Source organism: Ovis aries, chromosome 18, assembly GCF_016772045.2.
Source record: "Ovis aries strain OAR_USU_Benz2616 breed Rambouillet chromosome 18, ARS-UI_Ramb_v3.0, whole genome shotgun sequence".
NCBI lineage: Eukaryota > Metazoa > Chordata > Mammalia > Artiodactyla > Bovidae > Ovis > Ovis aries.
In genome coordinates this window covers 25,012,319-25,037,087 of record NC_056071.1, presented here as the reverse complement: position 1 = coordinate 25,037,087, position 24,769 = coordinate 25,012,319, and the positions used below count along the sequence as shown (strand labels likewise).

General features: G+C 43.2%; 1 pseudogene; it reads right to left on the bottom strand.

The window, feature by feature from the left end:
* Positions 1–5,064: 5,064 nt before the first annotated feature.
* LOC101110002 (neugrin-like) lies at positions 5,065–12,408 on the bottom strand (annotated as a pseudogene).
* Positions 12,409–24,769: the final 12,361 nt, after the last annotated feature.

Below are 24,769 nucleotides of genomic sequence, written 5' to 3'. Positions count from 1 at the left end.
CAAACAGGGCCATCTTTCAAGAAGACGATTTCCAGAGGCAAACTGTACTCACGCTACACAAGATCAAAAAGCGCCGGGAAAGGGTCTCTGCTCACTAACTACTGAGCCCAGGCAAATCAAAACTACCATAAGTCCCCTCACACAGGTCAGAATGGCCACCATCTAAAACATCTACAGAGAATCCGACTGGCAGAGCACGGAGGCAAAAGGGAGCACTCCTGCACTCTTGGTGTGGATGTAAACGGGGGTAGAAACTATCAAAACCAGCAAGGAGGTTCCTTATAAACTAGACATCCAGAAACCGTGAGGTCCGACAATCCCACGCCTGGGCTTAGACCCAGAGAAGGTCAGAATTCACAATGACCCGCGCACCCTTGTCTTCAGGGCAGCACGGTTGACAATGGCCAAGAACTAGAATTGCTGGTGGCCAAAATCTTGGCTTTCTCTGCCAGGTGAAGCCAAATAAAAAATATGGAGACAGAGTTTGGAGGAAATAGAAAGTGGCTTTAATTCTCAGCTGGTGAAGCAGGGAACACAGTAGGCTTGTGCCTCAAGAACTGTGCCCCCCAGGAGGAGTTTAGGGGCTCATATAAGAGGAGGGCTCGCAGTCAGTGATGAGGAACAAAGGGGACAGGATCTTGATTTCTTCCTGTTGCATTGTTTCAAAGACAGTCATAAACTGGCATCAATAACCCAGTAATTGAGTCTGGCAGTTCGGTGGCCTTCTTTCTGACGTGCAACTACAAGGGGAAGGGTGTTGTTAGAGTAAACACCAGGTAGGGGAAGGTGATGGCACCCCACTCCGGCACTCTTGCCTGGAGACTCCCATGGACAGGCGAGCCTGGTGAGCTGCAGTCCCTGGGGTCACTAAGGATCAGACACGACTGAGCCACTTCACTTTCACTTTTCACTTTCATGCACTGGAGAAGGAAATGGCAACCCACTCCAGTGTTCTTGCCTGGAGAATCTCAGGGACCGGGGAGCCTGGTGGGCTGCTGTCTCTGGGGTCGCACAGAGTCAGACACGACTGAAGCGACTTAGCAGCAGCATAGAGTCAAAGGAAAATAGGTCCAAAGCATAGCTCCTGCAGAGTTAGGGGGCAGAAAAGCAAACTTAGTTATAGACATGCAGAGTCAGGAGCATTAAAGTAAAACAACTAGGAACTTTCAGGCCTGCTCACTGTTTCTTCATCTTCTTTGTTCCTAAGAAAGAGAAATTTAAAAAAAAAAAACCAAAAAACCTCATTCCTCCTTTTTAACTTTCCACTGCAACAAATTCAACCAAGATATCCATTGACAGGAAAATGAGGACGGAGTGTTGTACCTCTGCACTGGAACACTACTCAGCCGGGAATCAGAACAGAATAACGCCATTGACAGCAGCGTGGATGGACCGGGTGATTTCCTTACTCAGTAAAGGAAGTCAGAGAGAGAGACAAATATCATAGGGTATCACTGACAGTTGTATTCTTGAAATGAATGCAAATGTAGGATATTACATGATACAAATAGACCCACAAACTTAGAAAACAAATTTATGATTACGAAGAAAATCTTAGAATTGAGGGATAAATTAAGATTTTGCTAATAACGTATGCTCATTAATATATATCAAACAATATATATATCATTAATATAGTTGTCTGATACAATCAACTAATCCATTGAATAGTACAGGGCAGTCTATGGAACACATTTTAATCATTTATATGGTAAAGAAAACGCCCAAAAGAACTAATAAACGTCTGTGTCTAAGTGAATCAAGTGCCCATACACCTGAAGCAAGCACAATATCAGAAATCAGTTCTACTCCAAAGTAAATAACAATGAAAAGAGAAGTGAAGTCGCTCAGTCGTGTCCAACTGTTTGCGACCCCATGGACAGTAACCTATCAGGTTCCGTGGTCCATGGGATTTTCCAGGCAAGAATACTGGAGTGGGCTGCCATTTCCTTCTCCAGGAGATCTTTCCAACCCAGGGATCGAATCCAGGTCTCCTGCATTGCAGACAGATGCTTTACCGTCTGAGCCACTAGGGAAACCCATATAATCCTTAGTACAGATAAATGTCCAGAAGAAGGAAAACTGAAAGTGGAACATGAAGAAATGCTGCCCCCTTGTGCTGTCTTTTGTAACAGCAACTATAAAAGCGGCACTGATTGGCACTTCATATTCCCAAGGACCTGGGGCTGGAAGTAAACAACTACCCTCCCAAAGTCCCCCAGGGGTGGTCACCAAAAAAGAATTCAAAACTGGGCAGATGTTCAGGGAGCTGATTTCAGTAGGTGCCTTTAACTCACATCCTTTAAGAAAAGTCGCATGATGTCACCATCGCTAAATATTAGAGGAATGCAAATCACAACTGCAAGAAGGAATCCCCTCACACCAGTCAGAGCGGCCATTGTTAAACCCTCCACAAACGTTAAATGCTGCAGACGCTGTGGAGGAAGGGGAACCCCCCTCCTCTGCTGCTGGAAATACAAATTGGTGACAGCCACACTGGAGGTCAGTGTGCTGGTCATTTCCGACGTGCCCAGCTCTAAGCGGCAGGGAGCGGTAGCTGGAAGCAGGGTCTTAGCTTCCCAGACCGGGAGTCCTAACCACTGGACCACAGGAAATCAGTTCATCCTTGCCTGCCTGGTCAAGGATGAATTCAGGTGGGGAGGCAGAAGGTAAACAGTAAAGTAAAAAGTTTATTGAAAAGAAAAGTACACGCGGAAAGGTGCACAGGTGAGCTCAGAGAGTCGTGCCTTTGGAAGTTTATATCCTTTCTAAGAGGCCAGTTATCCGGGTCTTTGTCTTCCCTCAGGCCAATCATCTTGCTTTGTAACCTCTGTAACTGCCCCCACCTCCACCGGTTAATTTGTCTCAGGACCCTCCCCTGGGGTGCACAGGTAAACCTTAGCCAAGATAGATATTGCAGTGGGAGGCTTCTGGGAGGAGCAAGACTCTTTATGGCCTGGAATCATCCTCTGACTTTAGACTCCAAGGAGCCTTTCTGCGCATGTGTAGTGTTCTCCCTAATCCTTCACTCAGACAGGGTTTTGCCTCTCTTTGTCATTGCCAAGATTATTCCCTTGAGGTGTTTACAGGAGACAAAAACTGGCTACTTACTCTGCTTCTATTGTTACTTCAATTTCTGAGAGCAAACAGGCAGCTGGTTGTAAATTCCTCAACTGGAACCCACCTATGTTGCCTCAGGAAATGCAGAGCGGAGTCTGGCTGATTGTGAATTTCCGACCTGGAGCCCATCTATCTCCTACCTCACTGCTTCCTTGAACAGTGAAAATGAGAGTGAAATTAGAATATTCCCGAATGCCATACACAAGAATAAACTCCAAATAAGATAAAGACCGCATCTTAGTATGGCTCAGTGGTAAAGAACCCACCTGTCAATGCCACAGACTTGGGTTTGGATCCCTGGGTTGGGAAGATTCCCTGGAGAACGGAATGGCAACCCACTCCAGTATTCTTGCCTGGGAAATCCCATGGACAGAGGAGCTTGGTAGGATACAGTCCAGGGGTCACAAAAGAGTCAGACACAGCTTAGCAACAGATTTTCAAGATAAAGGTCTAAGTGTAAGGTCGGTCTGTTGTGACCCCATGAACTGTAGCCTGGCAGGCTCCTCTGTTCAGGGGATTTCTCAGGCAAGAATACTGGAGTGGGCAGCCATTCCCTTCTCCAGGGGATCTTCCTGATCCAGGGATGGAATCCACATCTCCTGCGTTGCAGGTAGATTCATTTACCAACTGAACCAACAGGGAAGCCCCACCTCCCGGAGGGGGCTGTTTATAAAGACCTCAACCCAGGCATTGCTGGGAAGGGCTGGCTGGCTCGTCTAGGTCAGCCAATCCTCACCCTTCAGGGGCTCACAGTTGCAGAAAATGGGCCTTGTTGTGCTGCCCAGGTGCAAGGAACAGAAGTGTAGTCTTGAAGGTCAGCATGGACATGGGGCTGAAGCTCTGGCCTGATTTCTAATCATTTTTTCTGGCCCATGAGTGGGAGAGAATTTAAAGGAGGCTTTCTCCTAAGGAGAGGGACCCAGGAGTCAGGAAGAAGAGGGGTGATGGGTGGAGACAGGGGCCCAGGGTCCTGGTGCAGTGGAAGCCTCTGGAAGACCTGGTGGAGGGAGGCTGCTTCGCATGAAGCCCAGGGTCACTGACCTGTCCAGGAGCAACTGTTTGTTAGTCCAGATCCTGCTCTGACGTGCTCGGGGCCAGCTCTGACCAGGAAGAGGGCTGGGGGTGCTCTGCAATGAGCGCTCTGTGCACGGTTCCTGTGTGCTGAGTCCTCCCCAGACGGGCCCCCTGCCCTGGGAGTGGTCTGCCCATGTGAGCCCTGTGCCCTGGGAGGGATGTGTGAACTGGCTGCCTCTCTTTGCAGCTGGCACAGAGCTGCTTAGGATGCAGATTAAAATCAGCTAAGGACAGAGGTCAGGAGCAGGGTCAAGTGTTGAGGCAAAGAATACAGCTGCATTCTGAGGGCCGGCTGACCAAGAAGATGGCCGATTAATGTCTCCAAATAACAATCTTCTCGGGGTATGGATACCAGATTCTTTTAAGAGTTAGAGATAGAAGAGGTGAGTAAACAAACTAAAAAGGCTGTTAATCTTGCAAATATCTTGTAGAATGGTAAGTCTCAGGAAGAGAATGTGTTGATTTCTTCCTTCCTGCCATCCACAAGTGGACAGAGTTCTGAACAAAGGCACTTTAACAGTCAGGCAGAAGGGCAGGATTCTCTGAGGCAGGCCATTATGTGTGATTATAGTAACAAAAGTAACAGAGAGCAAGTCAAAGAGCACATGTAAGAAGGGTGAGTCCTGAAGATGCAGGTGAATCAGAGCAGGGGCTGTGCTCCAGGAGGCTGGACTCTACCTGGCCGGGCACTGCCCCACTCCCAGGCACTTCTGCCCTGTGGAGTCCTCTGCCCTTTGTCAGATTCAAACCTTTCATCCCACATTCCATGCTCTTCATTTCTCTCGCTTCCAAGGTGGATAATCCATACACAGAAACTCAGGCAGACCAAATATACTTGCCCGGCTGTGTGTCACGTGGCACGTCTCTGGCTCAGATTCTATACAGGAAGTTCCCACTGCTGTAGAAAAACTCTCATCCCCTGTGCATAACTCGGTTGCTAAAGATCTGGTCCCCTGGGTCCCCTGCCTTAAGCTCTTCCAGCCTCTTGTCACTGGGCAGTCCGTCACTGTCAGTTCCTCTGGCTCCCCCACAATCGCTGGTGGGGTGACCTAGAGCAGCACAAGTAGGCACCAATCACTTCCCCTTCTGTATCCTTGGTGTATCTGTACTGTGAGTGTTCAGTTCAATCGCTTTCAAAGCTGTCCTGTGACATGGCCTTTGGATGAGGCTTCATCCCCAGGCATCAGCAAAGAGCCTGATATAGACTGGCCTGCAGAAAGCGGTTTTGAGGAATCCCCAGGGCCTGGGAGCTCCTGGAACAAGTGGGCAAGTCCAGTTTCTTTAGGACTTTTTGATCCTGCTCCAGTTTCTGTTCCAATGTGGTTACTGGAAGGCAAACATGGAGAAAAAGAGAGTGAGCTGGGCTTTCAGGCAGAGAAAGATTATAGGAAGAGAGAAAGTAACTGGCATTAGAGAGAAACCAGTGATCTCCCTTCACAGCCAACACTTCTTATACCCTATCGATGGGAAATTGTGCCCCAAAGGGAGGGGGCCTTAGTTTACCTTTAGCCCGAAGCTGGGGTCTGGTGTCACATAGTCGGAGGGAGTCTCATAGGCGGGTGGTCACGTAGTCTTGAGAAACTGGCACCAGCAGGGAAAAGCGGGACATCGCCTTAAGGAAAAACAGGATGCCACCAGGGCAATGTGGTCACTGTGACTTCATCCCTTGTTTGTCAGGTCACCACAATGGACCATTTTTAAATAATATGCTCTGAGCCCCTTGTGGACCCTAACACGTACAAATTTGCTTTCTAAAACCCTTTGGATCACATCAGTGCTGACATCAGACTTCAGCCAGTCTGGGAACTGACCAAGACTACAAATTCCCTGTATAAATACCCATGAAAAAAACAAGCAGAATTCCCATCTTTGAAGACATCTCCTATCAGAACAGTTAATGGATAATGTAACACTCGTGATAAATACATGAAAAGAAGCCTTGGAAAAACTGCAAATGCAGTCTCTGTCTTGCACCGCTAAATGACTACAGCCTGTTCCTCTGTGCTGACAGCAGCACCCAGCTGCTCCTAGTCCTTTCACTTCGTATCAGCTGGATTGCTCTCACTGCACGACACGTCCCAGTTAGATTCTGGGGATGCAAGAAGACGGTCTTTCCCTTCAGAAAACATACAATCCAGACTTCCCTGACAGTGCAGTGATGAAGGCTGTGCCTCCAGTGCAGGGAGCTGGAAGATCCAATGCAGGTGGGGTTTGATCCCTGGCTGGGGAACTAAGATCCTACCTACCCCACTATGCACCCAAAACAAAACACAAAAAAGACTGCTGTGTGATTGAATGGCATAATGTGTAATAAATACCCAGCTCAGGGCCTGTTCCTAAGTGGACATTCAGAAAAAAAAGAAAATACAATCTGGTGGTGGAGACAGATGTATTAACACCCAGCAACGCTATGAGAAGAATCCCAGCAGAGGATGCTGTGAGAGAACTGGGGAAGGAAAAGCAGGGACAGGCTAGCACTACACCTGTGTGGTGGCCCAGGAATTGCTTCAGGAAGTCCACTCTAGAGCTGGTCTGAAAGCTTGAGCAGTTGTAACAAGCTGGTACAGGGGAGGAAAGAGAGGGTCAAAGGAGCTGATGGTAGAGCAGGCAGCAGGTGAGATACAAGGAAGCACATCACCTTTGTTGGAAGGAGCTCAATCTGTGTAACAGTGGGAGCTGCAGGAAGACCATGCCTCGCTCAGGCATTCTGGAGTTTATCTCAGAGCAACAGAGAACAAAGGAAGAATTTTAAGCAGCAGAATGCCATGAGCAAATTTTCATTTCGAAGCCCAACCCAGTGAAGTCAAATAGGGGGCAGTCATTAATTAGATTCCTTGAACTAGAATCTGTATATTAACGAATAATAACCTATAACTTGCTTTCACTGACCAAGTGTATTTTAATTGTTCCTGCAAACTGCATACCCTCCTGGCTTCACAGCCTAGAAAATATATCACACAACTCCTCTAATTGCCCCCTGTAGACACACTTCTGACCAGGGGTCAGTGTAGTAATAGTTGTTTAAATTGTTGTTCAGGATACGGGGCTAGTTTTGCCCAGCTCAAACCAGTTGAGACCACTAACCATTCAACTGGGCCTGCACAAGTGTCCAGTGGGTGCCCTTTCATTGTCTAGGGGCAAAATCTCCATCCTGAGATCATGATAATGCAGCCCATCATTTTCTCAATGTGCATCCCGTGAAGAACCATGTAACTCAGATACCTCTGTGCACAGCTCCAATTACTTAACCTTTTTCTAACCCTTCAATAACCTTTCCTGAAGCTTCAAACCACCCTGCTTCTCTTTTTGAAATTTATTTATTTGGCTGCACTGGGTCTTAGGTGTGGCACTTGGGATCTAGATCCCCAACCAGGAATTGCACCCAGGTCCTCTGCACTGGGAGCATGGAGTCTTAGCCACTGGACCACCAGGAAGTCTCCCACACTGCTTCTTTACCTAATAAATATCCTAAGCGTCTCCTTCAAGGAGGCCAATTTGAGATTTGTTCTCCTGTTTCCTTGCTTGGCTGCCTGTACCCCTGTAGCCCCTTTCTCTGCTGCAGACCTCAAGGTCTCAGCACTGACTTGCTGTACAAACGAACGTGATTCAGTTACCTGGTTCAGTAACAGTGGGGTATTTTTGTTCAAGACCAAAGAAGGAAAGATCAGGCATCAGGCAAGCGGCTGTCAGTAATTCAGGCAGTCTGAACTGAGGCAGGGGCACTGGGAGCAGAAGAGGAAAGAGACTTGAGAAATATTTTAGGAAGACCAAACGGTTGTACTTGGTAAGGAACTAAATATTGGGTTAAGAAATAGGCTGAGAATCAGTATTTTTAGAGTGGGTGATTGGTGGGACTATTCAGGGATATAGCAAAAACAGGAGCAGAATGAAATTGTCAGAGAACAATGATGAATTCTGAAGAATCTAAGCTACTCCATTTTGTTAACAGGAAAACTCCATTTTGTAAGGTTCCGGGAAAAGAGCCTTTGGAACGCATCAATACAGTTCAACTGCTAGTACTGAGGCAACAGTATCAGGCCCTGCCCCAGGATAAAGAGGAAGATTCCTCCATATAACTAGAAGACAGGGAGGAATGTTAGGGGACCTGACTGAAGCCATGACAGGCTCTAACATTACACTAGGCCCAGGTCTCGATTTCTTGGGAAAAGAGTCTGAATCACAGTTCCTGGAAACCACACCCCTAGGAAAAGTCCCGCGGGCGCCAAACCAAAGCCAATCAGGAACAAGGTGGAAATTCAAAAGTCCCTGCACGTATGAACTAACCAATCACTGTCTGCCAGCTCTGCTATTGCAACAGAATAGGGTCCAATGTATAAATACTGCTGTAATCCAGAGCTCGGGGCTCCACTGCGCTGGATGAGATGGGAGCCCTAGCTCAAGCTAGCAATAAAACCCCTTTATGCTTTTGCATTGCTGTGGACGTCTTATTCTCTCAGTTTTGGGAGCTCGGACTTCGGGCATAACAAATTCTATTTTGTACACGTAGAGTTTGAGGAGCTTGTGTGACAGCCGAACAGCGAAGTCTACTGCACAGCTGACTATAGATTCAGAACAACAACATGGCCCGGACAGGATAGATCTGGAAGTCGTAAGCCAAAAGAAGGGATGGTTGGTATCAGGCAGGGAAATATCCAGAGTGAGATAAAATGACCCAGGACACAACTCTAAAAAACTGCAATACTTAAGGTACAGGAGGAAGAAGGGAAGCCCCGGGAGGAAACAGAAAACCAGTCCTACAAATAGGTGAGTGGTCCCCTGGGTCAAGGGAGAATTTCAAGAATGCAGACAAGGTCAAATGCTGAGAAGTGTTAGGCAAGCTGAAGTGTTGACAGTCAGTTATGCCTAGCACTGAGGGATTCACTGATATATTTGTGAGCAGTTTTGTCATGGTGAGACAAACAAAACTGAGAGCAGGCAGTCAGGGAGCCAGGAGGCGGCAGGAGAAGGAGAAGGGAGTGTAGTGTAGCCTTGACAGCTGGGTTTTGCTTTGTGTGCGTGTGTGTCTAATTCAAATGATTGACTTAAGCTTTGCTTGCCAAAGCATGCATTTTGGAGATGACTGTCTTCAATAAACACACTGCCAGCCACACAACTAGATAAAAAGCTGGGCTCCTCCCATCCCCACCCCACACCTCCACACTGAGGCCCCTTTGTTTTAGAGATTATGGTTGACTTCAATGATTAACCACTTGGGCCCCTTGCCTTTTCTCTTCCTGTGCCTTAAATTCCTGTTAAATTCACCAATAATGAGTGAACCCTCAAAATCCCAGGCTCCACCCCCCAAAAAACCCTAGACCCCAGTGCTCAACCCCAATAAAGCTAGAACTCCAGGCCCTTGTTCTCTCTACCCAAGACCGTGCGGTGTGGCCTCAGGTTTGCCGTGTAATTTCCAGGTCCTGTAAGTGTTAAACCACCCCCCCCCACCCCCCACCTGCCGCCAAAGTTTCTTGATGGTTATTGAAGGGCATCTTGTAATCTTAAGACCCACAAGGGCTGGTCCAGCCGCAGCACTGGTTATTGATAGACTGAGCCTGACCCACAATACCGACAACATTAGATTGGTTGACAGATCGAGGTCCCTGAGGAATTATGGAGGGATTTGACCTAGAGCACCCAGAGCACTGGACCTAGACAAGTGAAAGACAGCCACTTCCCCAGTGATGTGAACAGAGTACAAGACTGAGAGTGGAAGATAAGGAGGAAGTCAAGATGCTTTAATAACGTTTTTACTGAAAGGCCTGACTTTTCTCTGAAGTAAAAAGATATTTACTGATCCCCAAAGGGGAGGTGAGGAGGTGATAGATAAGAAGATGGAAGGGTTGAAAAGGCTGGTATTCAATACATGAGAGGAAGCTGAAAAAGAGAAGTGTTATAGGCTTATAAAATCTGGATCATCTCTATACCTCACCCCCATTCTAAGTCTCAACTCCAAAGTTATTCTGATGAGAATGAAAAATGGAATATGACCCATGGAGGACTATTTAGCAATGTTTATCAAGATGCAAATACATTTAACCTTGGGTTCAGCAGCCCTACTTCTGGCAGATTTGTAGACTGATGAGTATACAAAGTTATGCCCTGGAGCACTATTTGTTAAAGCAAATGACTGGAAACAATTCAAATGTCCGCTGTTAGGAAGGAAGTTAGAAATGAGCACCGAGGGGAGGCCTGGCTGAAAGGATGTAAATCCCCATGGACTGCAGCAAGCCGGCTTCCCTGTCCTTCACTGGCTATCTGAGTTTGTTCAAACTCCTGTCCATTGAGTCAGTGATACCATCTGACCATTTCATCCTCTGCCACCCCCTTCTCCTCCTGCCCTCAATCTTTCCCAGTATCAGTGTCGTTTCCAGTGAATCAGCCTTCGTATCAGGTAGCCAAAGTGTTGGAGTTTCAGCTTCAGCATCAGTCCTTTCAGTGAATAATCAGGGTTGATTTCCTTCAGGAAGCCTCACTAGAAGGATTTTGAGCATTACCTTACTAGTATGTGCAATGAGTGCAATTGTATGATAAACATTTTTTGACATTGCCCTTCTTTGGGACTGAAATGAAAACTGACCTTTTCCAGTTCTGTGGCCACTGTGAGTTTTCCAAATTTGCTGGCATATTGAGTGCAGCACTTTAATAGCATCATCTTTTAAGATTTGAAACAATTCAACTGCAATTCCATCACCTCCACGAACTTTGTTCTAAGTAATGCTTCCTCAGGCCAATTTGACTTCACATTCCAGGATATCTGGCTCTAGGTGAGTGATCACACCATCATAGTTATTCAGGTCATGATTTAGTTTGGATTAATAAAATTCATACTGAAAAAAATGATTTAAAATAAGTAACAAGATGATGAAAACCAGGAGAGAGATCTTTCTGACTCAGATAAGAAATTCAGAGTAGCAAACGAAAAACAATGGGCAGAACTTCCCTGGTGGTTCAGTGGCTAAGACTCTGCACTCTTAATGCAGGGGACTCAAGACTGATCCCTGGTCAGAGAACTAGATCCCATATGCCGAAACTAACTAAGACTTGGCACAGCCAAATAAATAAATATTTTAAAAAGAAAAGCAATGGGTATATTTGTTCACATAATTTTTTTTAATACGGAAATAGTTGTATGAAAATTCAAACATCTTAGAGCATATCATTATAACATTTTAGACTGTAAAATATGTCTTGACCTTTCCTCTAATAAGAGGCTTTGTGTTAGTGGCTCAGTCATGTCCAGCTCTTTGCAACCCCATGGACTGTAGCCCAGCAGGCTCTTCTGTTCATGGAATTCTCCAGGCAAGAATACTGGAGTGGTAGCCATTCCCTTCTCCAAGGGATTTTCCCAAGCCAGGAATGGAACCCAGATATCCTACATTGCAGACAAATTCTTTACTCCCTGAGCCACCGGGGAAGCCCAATAAGAGGCTATGCTGCTAAGTCACGTCAGTTGTATTCAACTCTGTGTGATTCCATAGACGGCAGCCCACCAGGCTCCGCTGTCCCTGGGATTCTCCAGGCAAGAGTACTGGAGTGGATTGCCATTGCCTTCTCCAATAAAAGGCTATAGAACCATGCAAAAGGCTCCAGCTTCCCTTACTAGGAAATAGTTGGGGATGTCATTAATTCAGTGGATATTTGTTCTGTAGTGCTGGGCACTCTTTTAAGTGAGTGATGACCATTCGAAAATCTTGCTCTCATGGAGCATACATCCAAATTGTTAACAATAAAAGATGACAAGGATGAAGCAACGTGAAATCTTCTGGAAAATTCATGGATGCTCAAATCCCTTTCATAAAATGGTGTAGTATTTGCATAAAGCCTACACACACCTTCCTGTGTACTTTAAATCATCTCTAAATTATTTATAATAACCTCAGACAGGCAGATGACACCATCTTTATGGCAGAAAGCAAAGAGGAACTAAAGAGCCTCTTTTTAAAAAATTTATTTATTTTTTAATTGATGGATAATTGCTTTACAGAAGTTTGTTGCTTTCTGTCAAATCTCAGTGTGAATCAGCCATAGGTATACATATATCCCCTCCCTTTTGAACCTCCCTCCCATCTCCCTCCCCATCCCACCTCTCTAGGCCCTGTTTGAGTTTCCTGAGCCATAGAGCAAATTCCCCTTGGCAATCTATTTTACATATGGTAATGTAAGTTTCCATGTTACACTTTCCATATATCTCACCCTCTCATTTCCTTTCCCCATGTCGTAACTCTATTCGCTACGTCTCTTTCTCCATTCAGTTCAGTTCAGTTCCGTCGCTCAGCCACACACATCTCATCCTCTCATCCCCTCTCCCCATGTCCATAGGTCTATTCCCTATGTCTGTTTCTCCATTCAGTTCAGTTCAGTTCAGCAGCTCAGTCGTGTCTGACTCTGCAACCCATGGACTGCAGCACACCAGGCCTCCTTGTCCATCACCAACTCCCAGAGTTTACTCAAACTCATGTCCATTGAGTTGGTGATGCCATCCAGCCATCTCATCCTCTGTCATCCCCTTCTCCTCCTGCCTTCAGTCATTCCCAGCATCAGGGTCTTTTCAAACGAGTCAGTTCTTCGTATCAGGTGCCCAAAGTATTGGAGTTTCAGTTTCAGTATCAGTCCTTCCAGTGAATATTCAGGACTCATTTCCTTTAGGATGGACTGTTTGGCTCTCCTTGCTGTCCAAGGGATTCTCAAGAGTCTTCTCCAACATCACAGTTCAAAAGCATCAATTCTGTGTAGGAACTGGTTTGTTCTCTGCTCATTATTTCTGAAGGAGAGTGTAACAGCAGAGATACAAGTAGCTGCTATTTGATTTGATATAAAAATGCACGTTTGGAGAGAAAACGGAAGGAGTGAAAGATTAGACAAAGACTTTAGGAAAAAAGTAGCCAGGAGGGCAACTCTTTCTCCTCTGAACCCATCCTATACACACACACACACACACACACACACACACTCACACACACACACACTCACACACACTCACACTCACACACACTCACACACACACACTCACACACACACTCACACACACACACTCACACACACTCACACACACACATTCACACACACACATTCACACACACACATTCACCTGGGGCCTGAAGGATGGTGAAATGCCAGGAGGGAAGTGATGAGCAGAGGAACCACCAGAGGCTGGGGCAGGGCACACTAAGTACAGCAACTAGGTCACTTTTACAGACTGTCTGATGTGCCTTTAAGCAGGGACCCTGACCACCATGTGAGCCCAGAGGCCATGTCTGTTGCATTTTTAGCCAGTGTTCCTCTGACCGCAGGTAACAGTTTGCCCGTCAGTAATCGAGCAAGAGAATTTCCCTGGTATCTGCCTGCACGCAGGAGCCACAGGAGACTCAGGTCCCATCCCGGGGTCAGGAAGATGCCCCTGGAAGACAGCATGGCAAGTCACTCCAGTACTCTTGCCTGGAGAATCCCATGGACAGAGGAACCCGATAGGCTACAGTCCATGGGGTTGCAGAGAGTTGGACATGCCTAAAGTGACTGAGCACACACACAGTTGAGCAAGAAGGATGCCCTTTGCATGTTACCACTTAAAACCCCTGGCATCATCCCAGGACACTTACATGTGTACTGAAGCCCATGACCCTGTTCACCAAGTTTAGTGAGGCTAGGGATGATGTGCAAAGGACATATTCAGAGCTGGGTTACTTAAACTCAATCCAGGGCAAGAAGTAGAGAGGAACACTTTCTAAGGTTGCAGGTGGCTGCTCACAGCCTGCTATTCTGTTGTTGTTCAGGCACAAAGTCATGTCCTACTCTTTGACACCCAATTGACTGCATCCTACAAGGCTTCTCTGTCCTCCACTATCTCCCAGAGTTTGCTCAATTTCATGTCCATTGAGTCAGTGATGCCATCCAATCATCTCATCTTCTGCTACCCTCTTCTCCTCCTGCCCTGAATCTTTTCCAGCATCAGGATCTTTTCCAATGAGTCGGCTGTTCACATCAGGTGGCCAAAGTATTGGAGTTTCAGCTTTAGCAAGGGTCCTTCCAATAAATATTTAGGGTTAATTTCCTTTGATCATTTGTTTTGATCACCTTGCTGTCCAAGGGACTCTCAAGAGTCTTTTCCAGCACCACAGTTCAAAAGCATCAAACCTTCTGCAAAAAGGCAGCCAAGAGATGACCCTCTTCTTCCCATCAGCACCAAGCATCTTGCTGAGGTTCTGGAGATACCCGCCTTGTCTCTTCACTGGCCCATGTTTGCCATCATTCCCAATCTAAGCTGTGAACTTGAGGCTTTCAGAGGTTGCAAGTGGTCGGTGCTCCCTTGATCTGGTCCTGTGTGTGTCTATCATGTAGAAGTTCCCCAAAGTTTCTGGCATACTGAGGTCATTTTCCCTTTCTAAGTCCTCAGACTGGTTTTCTCTGCCTGTTTCCATACTTCTCTGTTATTTCAATGAAAATTGGAAGGCACAGGCTTTACCCAGGTGGACTAAATTCCTTCTCTTGAAATTCGATTGTGCATTAAGTTTCCCCTTAAGGGAAATTCAGCTGTACATTGAGTTGTCACCTTAACTTCATCATGGTTTGTAAAATGTTTTTGAAATTTCTGGAATTCAAGTGATGGTACAAACCCTTCCCTAGCCATGGCTGTTTTAAGGTGAATGTGTGAGAAGCATGCATTTATGAATATGTGGCCGCAGATTGCCACATCTCTGTGTTTTCACCAGATTCAGATTTCATTTACATTCCAGCTCTAAGTCAACAAAGTAGACAGGATATCTGTTCTGGTATAATTTCTGCTGTTTTAGACATGACTTACAGATGCTCTCTGAAGAATTCTAACATTGACAGAAACCAATAAAACTTTTAAGTGAAAAGAAAGAAAAGACATTCTCTTGTGCAATGCCAACATGTACAACTGCCTGCTTCATTTTCTCCACTGCTGTGTGGACAGCAAACTAAAATTCATTCCCCTCTTTGTACCTCCTTCAACTCTTTCCTTTTTTTATCGGCACTTTGCATGAGAGAAAATGTGCAGAGCTAAGAAGGCATTTTAGAATCTTTCTCTATGCCAAATTTGCTTGCATATTCTGCTTCTGCTGGAGAATAAAATGGAACACCCTTCACATTGCCAATATTCCTGACTGTAAGGTCACTTAAGATATACTTTCCCTCTTAGCAATCCCTCAAAGTTGTTCTCTGTGATTTGAGACAGACCTTTGCCAGTTTGCTCTCTCTTTCTCTCTTTTTTTTCCCCCACTTTTCCATTTTTAATATATTGACATGCCAAACAAATATTCATATCCTAAAATAAAGCTTCTTTTCTTTTCCTGTGAGATTGTAAAGCTGAAAGCAAAGTTTAGGGAAAAGAGCAAGAAAGCACCAAGCCCAGATGGATTGTTTTCATTTGTCTCTGCTCGCTTAATATTACAGGGGGTGATTTTTTCAGTCTGCCCTGACCACGTGGTGAAACTCCTTGCAGGCTGACATGGAGCAGGACATGCAAAGGAAGGATGTGGGTTTTTTTGTTGTTTGCTCGTTTTCTTTTTTGACTTTTTATTTCACATTGGAGTATAGCTGATGAACAATGTTGTAATAGTTTCAGGTGGACAGAAAAGGGAATCAGCAATACATATACATATCCATTCTCCCCTAAACTCCCCATCCAGGCTGCCACATAACACTGAGCAGAGTTCCTTGTGCTTTACAGCAGGTCCTTGTTGGTTGCGTGGGTGTGTGCTAAGTTGCTTCAGTCGTGTCTGACTCTTTGTGACCCTATGGACCATAACCCGCCAGGCTCCTTTGTCCACTGGATTCTCTAGGCAAGAATACTGGAGTGGGTTGCCATGCCCTCCTCTAGGGGATCTTCCCAACCCAAGCATCCAACCTATGTCTCCTGCATCTCCTGCATTGGCAGGCAGATTCTTTCCACGGAGCCACCTGGGAAGCGCATCCTATAGTTTCCAAAATTAGTCATTTGGGACTTATTTTAGGGAATGATTACTGGGAAAGGTCAGTTTTCATTCCAATCCCAAAGAAAGGCAATGCCAAAGAATGTTCAAACTACTGCACTATTGCGCTCATCTCACACACTAACAAAGTAAGGCTCAAAATTCTCCAAGCTAGGCTTCAAATGTACATGAACTGAGAACTTCCAGATATTCAAGCTGGATTTAAAAAGGCAGAGGAACCAGAGAGCAAATTGCCAATATCTGTTGGATCACTGAAAAAGCAAGAGAGTTCCAGAAAAACATCTACTTCTGCTTTATTGACTATGCCAAAGCCTTTGATTATGTGGATCACAACAAACTGGGAAAATTCTTAAAGAGATGGAAATACCAGACCACCTTACCTGCCTCCTGAGAAAACTGGACATGGAACAACAGAGTCGTTCCAAATTGGGAAAGGAGTGTGTCAAGGCTGTATATTGTCACCCTACTTATTTAACTTATATGCAGAGTACATCATGAGAAATGCTGGACTGGATGAAGCACAAGCCAGAAACAAGATTGCCGGGAGAAATATCAATAACCTCAGATATGTAGATGACACCACCCTTATGGCAGAAACTGAGGAGGAACTAAAGAGCCTTTTGATGAAAGTGAAAGAGGAGAGTGGAAAAAGTTGGCTTAAAAATCAACATTCAAAAAACTAAGATCGTGGCATCCGGTTTCATCACTTCATGGCAAATAGATGGCGAAACAATGGTAACAGAGACAAATTTTATTTTCTTGGGCTCCATAATCACTGTAGATGGTGACTAAAGCCATGAAATTAAAAGACGCTTGCCTCCTGGAAGAAAAGCTGTGACTAACCTAGACAGCATATTAAAAAGCAGAGACATTGCTGACAAAGGTCCATCTAGTCAAAGCTTTGGTTTTTCCAGTTAGTCATATGTGGATGTGAGAGTTGGACCGTAAGGAAAGCTGAGCACTGAAGAATTGATGCTTTTGAACTGTGGTGTTGGAGAAGACTCTTGAGAGTCCCTTGGACTGCAAGGAGATCCAACCAGTCAATCCTAAAGGAAATCAGTCCTGAATATCCATTGGAAAGACTGATGTTGAAGCTGAAACTCCAATACTTTGGCCACCTGATGGGAAAAACTGACTCACTGGAAAAGACCCTGATGCTGGGAAAGATTGAAGGTGGGAGGAGAGGGGGGACAACAGAAGACGAGATGGTTGGATGGCATCACCGACTCAATGGACATGAGTTTGGGTAAACTCCGAGAGTTGGTGATGGACAGGGAGGCCTGGTGTGCTGCAGTCCATGGAGTCACAAAGAGTCAGACACGACTGAGCAACTGAACTGAACTGAACTGAACTGTTGTTAAGAGCTGACCTCAGCCAGGCACTGTGTTCATTGCATTATATCCGTGACCTCACTTGATCTCCACAACTCCCCTCCCATAAATAGGAACCATGATTATACACTTTTTACAAATCTGACAAGTAGGAGGCAGATTAGCAGTGTGCTCATGGCCATACCACCAGTAAGTGATCACTCCTAATGTGTGCTCGTACCACTAAGGTTTTTGGTTTCTTAATGGTGAACTAATACATTTCTGTTAAAGTGCTTTAATTTGTCTCATCTCACTGTAACCTATTAAGCTTTCAGGATTTCATAACCCCTTTTATCTCTCATTTTTACAGTCCTTTAAATGTGTGTTTATTTGTCCATTAGCTATTTTATGTATTTTATTATTAACCCTTTAATAATTTAACTGCAGCATCATTGCTATGTCCTTTGATGTCTGAGTTTTCATTCCCAGCAATGAGCACTTTTCCTGGCACAGAGAAAAATTCAAATAAATATTTTTGGAATATTGAATGAGCTTCCAGCATTCATATTTTTGATTTGATAATCTTCTTTATAAGTTTCCTTTTAATTATTTATCTTCTTTTAATTTTTATTATTCACCTTTTGGTAGTTTAACTTTGACACAATTAGTTCCCTGTAAGTTCTGAGCAAGTGGTTTATCTCTTGTGATTGTTTTAATTTCTCCATAGACTGCTAATGTTTTAAGCTTTTAATATTAAAGTTCAAGGTCCTGATATGGCATTATTTTGCCCCTATCCCAATTTCCTTATAGTTAACTTTTAAATTCTTAAGTTTTGTTTTCCTTAAATTTTCAGTTTATTTCTTTTCCCAAGTTACTATGCTGTCTCATCTTTTTATTTACTTATTTTTAATTAGTTCTATGAAAACACTTTTCTTTATGACCTATGCCACAATATGTTTTTATTAATAATAACTCTAATATCAACTAACAGTTTTTACTGTATCAGAAACTGTAAATTGCCTTTCATAGTATCTCATTATTTACTCATTTTTTTGTTCTTATTGTTTAGTCACTTCAATCATGTCCAACTCTTTGCAACCCCATGGAATGTAGCCCGCCAGGCTCCTGTAGCCATGGGATTTCCCAGGAAAGACTACTGGCGTGGGTTGCCATTTCCTTCTCCAGGGGATCTTCCTGACCCAGGGATCGAACCTGCACCTCCTGCACTGACAGGTGGACTTTCTTTTTTTTTTTTTTTTTACCACTGAGCCATATAGGAAGCCCCTTTATAAATGATACCTGTTCAAAATTTTGCCTATTTTTCTATGAGCCATTTTTTTTCAAATTCATCAGTTAAAGTTATTTATATAGTCTAGATAGTATACATTGTCCCATCACTTTATTAATGAGCCTTTTGTTAAACACAAATTCTTAATTAATGTAGTGAAGTGTATCAGCTTTGTTCTCTGGAGTGTGCTTTGTGTGTCTTGGATAAGAATTCCTCCCATATGCCAAATTCATAACCATATTCTCTTGTACTTTCTTTTAAAAGTTTTATAGCTTTGTCTTCTACATATAAGACTTCATCTATTGAAGAACTAACTTTTGACTTTGTTCTTTCTATTATATACTTTATTTCTACTTCATTAATCTCTCTTTCTATGTGGTATAAACACTGATGATCCTAAACTAAACATAAGATAAAAATGACCCTATACATAAATTAAAAAATTTCAAGTTCTGAAGTACTTTTGTTTAGAGGATATAAAAGGGCTTTCTTAACACACATACAAGTATAGATAATGACACCTCGCTTAATTCTTCAGGCCATGGAGAATCACTAAGATCTACTAAACCTTTTAGTGACCAGAAATGCATCTTAAAAACATAACTCTGGGACTTCCCTGGCGGTCCACAGTTAAGACTCCATGGTTCCAGCGCTTCCACTGCAGTGGGCACGGTTTCGATCCTGGGTTAGGGAACTAAGATCCCACACACTGTGCGGCAAGGCCAAAAAAATTAAATGGATAAGTAATAAAAATATAGCTCTGGCTGATGTAAGTGAGATCATGGAACTCTGAACGATGTCAGTGACAAGTAGTCAAGAAGAGGATCTAGCCAGGTCTTATTGGGTGTGAGGTATGCCAGAGAATGGGCTAATATTCAGTTTCAATGTTAGTAGAGTATACACTTAGTGACTATTAATGGGCAAAGGAAGCTCAATAAACTGAAGCCTGTGCTTTTGAATTTTGAAAAATATTTTTTTCAGTAGATGCCTACTTTTTTTAATTCAAGTATTATTACTGTACAATTCTGTGTTAGTTTCTGGTGTAAAACAAAGTAAACTGGCCATTTGTATACATATATCCCCTTCCTCTTGAGCCTCCCACCCAACATCCCCCATCCCACTAGGTCATGACCTTCTTGGTCATCACAGAGCACCAAGCTGACTTCCCTGTGTTAACAACAGCTTCCCACTAGCTGTCTGTTTTACACATGGTAGTTTATATATGTCAGCGCTATTCTCTCAGTTCATCCCACCCTCTCCTTCCCCCACTGTGCCCACAGGTTCCTTCTCTGTGTCTGCGTCTCTATTCCTGCCCTGCAAATAAGCGTTTTGAAATTCTGAAAAGTAAAAGGAAGGAGAAGGAAGAGGAGGAGGGAGCTGTAATTCTAGTGGTCCCATTAAAGTTAAACCTTGTATATACATTATAGTCAGTATGTGGTTTGCTTTCTCATTGTGGGACATTCCCATTAGTGCTTAATGAAAGCACTGTAATAGCTGCAAAAAGAATATAATCAGCCTCCGAAAAGATGCAGGGAAGCCAAGACACAATGAAAGTCTGACCATTAGATTATTGGTGAGCAGACAGGGGAAGAGATGGTTCCACGGAAACAAGGACAAAAAACACAGCCCTGTTGAGCATCAGCCCACTCTCAGTCCACATGAGCAAGAGGGGGAGTGACTGATCGACTACTCCATAGAGCTGAAGGAGAAATAGCAGCCCCAGAAGATACTGTCCTGTTCTCCAAGGTAAGCGGTGGTCAGTTTGGAAAGGAGGATGGAAATGAAGCCGCCCATGGAGCTGGAATAACATCCTTCTGGTAAGAAGGGCAGCATTTTCCACGGGTAATACACACCCTCACAGGTAACAGCTCGGGGATCCTGGACTATCTCATTATTTGAGTTTGGTTTTGAATCTCCAAAAACGTTGTTCGCACTTTAAGAAATGAGACGTAGAAGCCAAGGTGGGCTCAATATGTGTCAGGTCAAGATTGGATTCTGAGCTAGATGGTGTAGCTTAGACATGTTCATTGAGATTCAGGTCAGAATCACAAAATTGACAGACTTCTTCTAAAAGTGTATATATAGATAGATAGATATAGATGATATAGTTATAGATAGGGGCATCACAGGTAGCTTGGTAGTAAAGAATCTGCCTGCCAGTCAGGAGATGCAATTTCCATCCCTGGGTCAAGAAGATCCCCTGGAGAAGAAAATGACAACCCACTCCAGTATTCTTGCCTGGGAAGTCCCAAGGACAGAAGTGCCCTGGGGTCACAAAAAGTCAGACAAGACTTAGCAACTAAACAGCAACAACATAGGTATATATGTGTAGATACAGATATAGCTTTCTCATTCTGTAGATTAGTGTTTATGCACTCAGAATTTGGTATCAGATAAATCTGAATTTAAATTCTAAATACTAACTGTTGGCAGGTTGTTTAATTGTATCAGAAAAGGAAGGGCATCATAGATGTATCTAATTTACAAGGTTGTTGAGAAGATTAAATGCACAGAAAAAGGCAGGAAATAGTTAAGATCTCAATTAATATTATCTGTGATTAATTTACCATTGTTTTTGAATACCAAATGTGTGAGGCATTTAACCTACATTTTATTTAGTCTTCGTAATAACCATCAAATTATGCCAAATCACTTTAACATTCAGTGAACCAGGTTCAATTTGTTAAATAAATCCTTGATTATTCAGTTAGGAAATTGGGGGAATCACAATTTTAATCTGGGTCTGTTTGATTCAGAAACCATTGGAAATTTTCACTACATGTCACTGAATTATATTTCAAGTGATCCAGAGAATTTATCTCAAAATGAAGCAGTGCCTAGATATGGATTAATTTATTAGGTACTAAGTTCACTTTCTGTCTGAATATTGTTTTTCCTGCTTTAATAAAGATGTGAGTTTTTAAAGGAAATGTGAAAAATCAGGAATGAAAGGAGCAAACATCGTGGATTAATAAACAAGTGAAATGAACTGAACTTACTCTTTAAAATATAATTTTATTATAAAAGCTTTAAAATATTCAAATGATACAGAGAATGTGTGTGTGTGTGTTAGTCAGTCATGTCTGACTCTTTGCAGCCCCACGGACTGTAGCCCACCAGGCTCCTCTGTCCAAGGAATTCTGCAGGCAAGAATACTGGAGCGAGATGCCATTCCCTCCTCCAGGGGATATTCCTGACCCAGGGGTCAAACTGAGGTCTCCCGAATTGCAGGGAGATTCTTTAGCATCTGAGCCACCAGGGAAGCCCATGATACAGAGAGCAGTATTGTGAAATCTCATGTATCTATACCCAGATTTGACACACGTCAACAATTTTCCTCATTTTTTAAGAAGCAAAGCACTGGTAGAGTTGAACGTTTAATCTCATTGTCCATTTTGCTTTTCTTCCCCAGTAGTAATGACCTCATCTTGAAGCTGGCATATATCTTTGTCCAGCTTCTCTTAGCAGAAACAATCATTTCCTTGATTTAAATTTCATATAAATGGTCAGACTGTACATATTCTACAACTTGCTTTTGCTTGTCCAATAACTGTTATAGTTAATATATGTTTTATATATAATTGTAATGTATTCATTGTACTATATGTTAATATCCATACGAAATGTAGTATATTTATACATTTTGCTACAAATTAATTTGTTCTACTATTGTTGGGCCTTGGAGCTGTTTCCAGTTGTTTGCCTTATGACAGTTACAGTGAGCACCCTGGCGAGTGTCTCCTTGAATATGTGTCTCTAACTGTGGGGTGCTAGGGTCCTAGCACATTTCCTTCTTCAGGTAAAATGAGTATTTCCTGGATGTTGTAACTCTGTTCCAAAATTTTACCCTTATAAAGAGAGTCTGTGATGTATATTTTGTACACTTTTCCCATGACTTTCTTAATTTGTTTACTTGTTCTCCCCCTCCCTTCTAACTCCTTCCCAACTATGTTGTTCAGTTGCTAAGTTGTGTTCAGCTCCTTGTGACTAAAAGTAACTCTTTTTAGAGAATTGCTCTGACATCACTGAATATTAAATAACCTAGACTTTCCCACAGTAGGCAAAGTGAAGCCACCCCACTACTTTTTTATGACATTTAATAAATATGTAAATTTTGCAGTATCCCGTAATTTAACTCAATAAGAGAAGAATACACAGCGGTGACCAGGTGGTATAGTGTCCCTTTAAAAGATGCTCTCTGCTCCATCTTCCCACTGAAGCTGTCCTGTACTCTGTATTTCCTGGAAAGAACACTCAGTCTTGTAAACTTGAGAAACATTGCCATGTTTCATTTCATTAACATAGTGAGTCTTCAGGTAGTCGCATGAAATTTAATCTGGAGGAGAATAAAAATCTCCAATGCATTTTCTGTCTGGTGTGTAAGGAAGTCAGAGTGTGCACACTTTTTCCTGAGCTTTCACCATCTGTGTGTTGTGAACATGATCTAAGAGGAGAAACTGAGTCTAAGTTACACGGCTTTTCCTCAAAGGACATTTTTCTGTCGCAGGCGGTCTGACAACTCTATTTCTAGCACTATGAAATCTTCTAGTTTTTCCTAAAGCCAGCCAACCAACCTTGTATCCTGTTAATGTGTACTTTCAACTTTATTAACAAGGATGACTTACCAAACAAGGCTTTTTGAGAGCAGCAAAATCAATGGCTTTCCTTCACTCTGACTCTTGGAGGCTGAAAAAAATGGAGCCTGATGTTCCTATCGCGTGTATTTCTTGGAAAGCTAGCCAGGGATGCGTGAGCTTTAAAAATGGTTATTAAGAAGACCTAGTGCACATTTTCATCTGCATACATAATTTATGCTAATAGCATATATTTCCCGTGGGTATGAACAAAAATCTAGCGGGCTGAATGGCGTTAGTGGATAGATAAAATCAGGACGCCGTGTCTGGGGCATTTTCCTCTCCTGCGATTTCAAACTTGTAATCGAAAACCTAGAACAACTGAACAATGATTATAAATGTGTGCTACATGGCAGGGATAACTGCTTTTGCACTTTGCCTGTTATTTGCTAGCATAATCTCTCAGTGTGGATTTCTTCCCACATGACTTCCAAATGAGTATTTAAAGTCACTGTTTACAACTCACTATAAGCTCCCACTTCACTGCAGTCAGGCAATATTAGAACACTTTATGCACCAGCATTTCTCAAATGTTGTGTGGAAAGAAACAAGTCTTTTTCCGCCCAGTGCATCATTAACTAATCATCTTGGAAAAGATAACAAAAGTGAATAGTTACATAGATGAAATTTAAAAGATACAAAATAGGGACTTCCCTGGTTGGTCCAGCGGTTGACACTTCATTTTCCAGTGCAGGGGATGTGGGTTCAGTCCCCGGTCAGGGAGTTAAGATCTCACATGCCTCATGGCCAAAACACCAAAAACGTAAGAAACAGAAGCAATATGGTAGCAAAATTCAATAAACACTTAAAAAATGGCCCACATCAAAAAAAATTTTCTAAAACAAAGATACAAAATATAATCCTCAGAGATTTGTTTAAATGTTTGGATAAAACAGACATAAAATTACTCATTCTGTCCGATTGCTGTAAAAGTTCTAACACTTACTCCCAATTTCTATATTTATCTCACTGCAGGTCAGTGAAAAATATTTCAGGAGGGGCTCCTATTCACAAGCCCTATTTTGAGAAGCACTGCCTTAAATTATGACTGATAAAGGAACACCTGTGACTTTCAAGGTCTACTCTGTTAGGCGATGCTTAGAAAGTTAATAAAAATGTCCCCATCTTTATCTAAACCATGTAAGCTTATTGGTGCTGTTAATTTGTCCCTGACTCTTTTTCTGATGAGCTAACTGAGATAAGAGAGCCCCTGGGTTCAGGATTTTTTTTTCTAAATCATGTTTGGATAACCATCTGAAGATGTGAATACATCTCTTTGAGATCTTGTTAAAGAAGCAGAATTTAGGAAAAAAGCTTCCTGAGATTGGGTGCTCTCCAAGTACAAGAAGTTGTTTAGTTGCTAGGTCGTATCCAACTTTTTGCCACCCCACG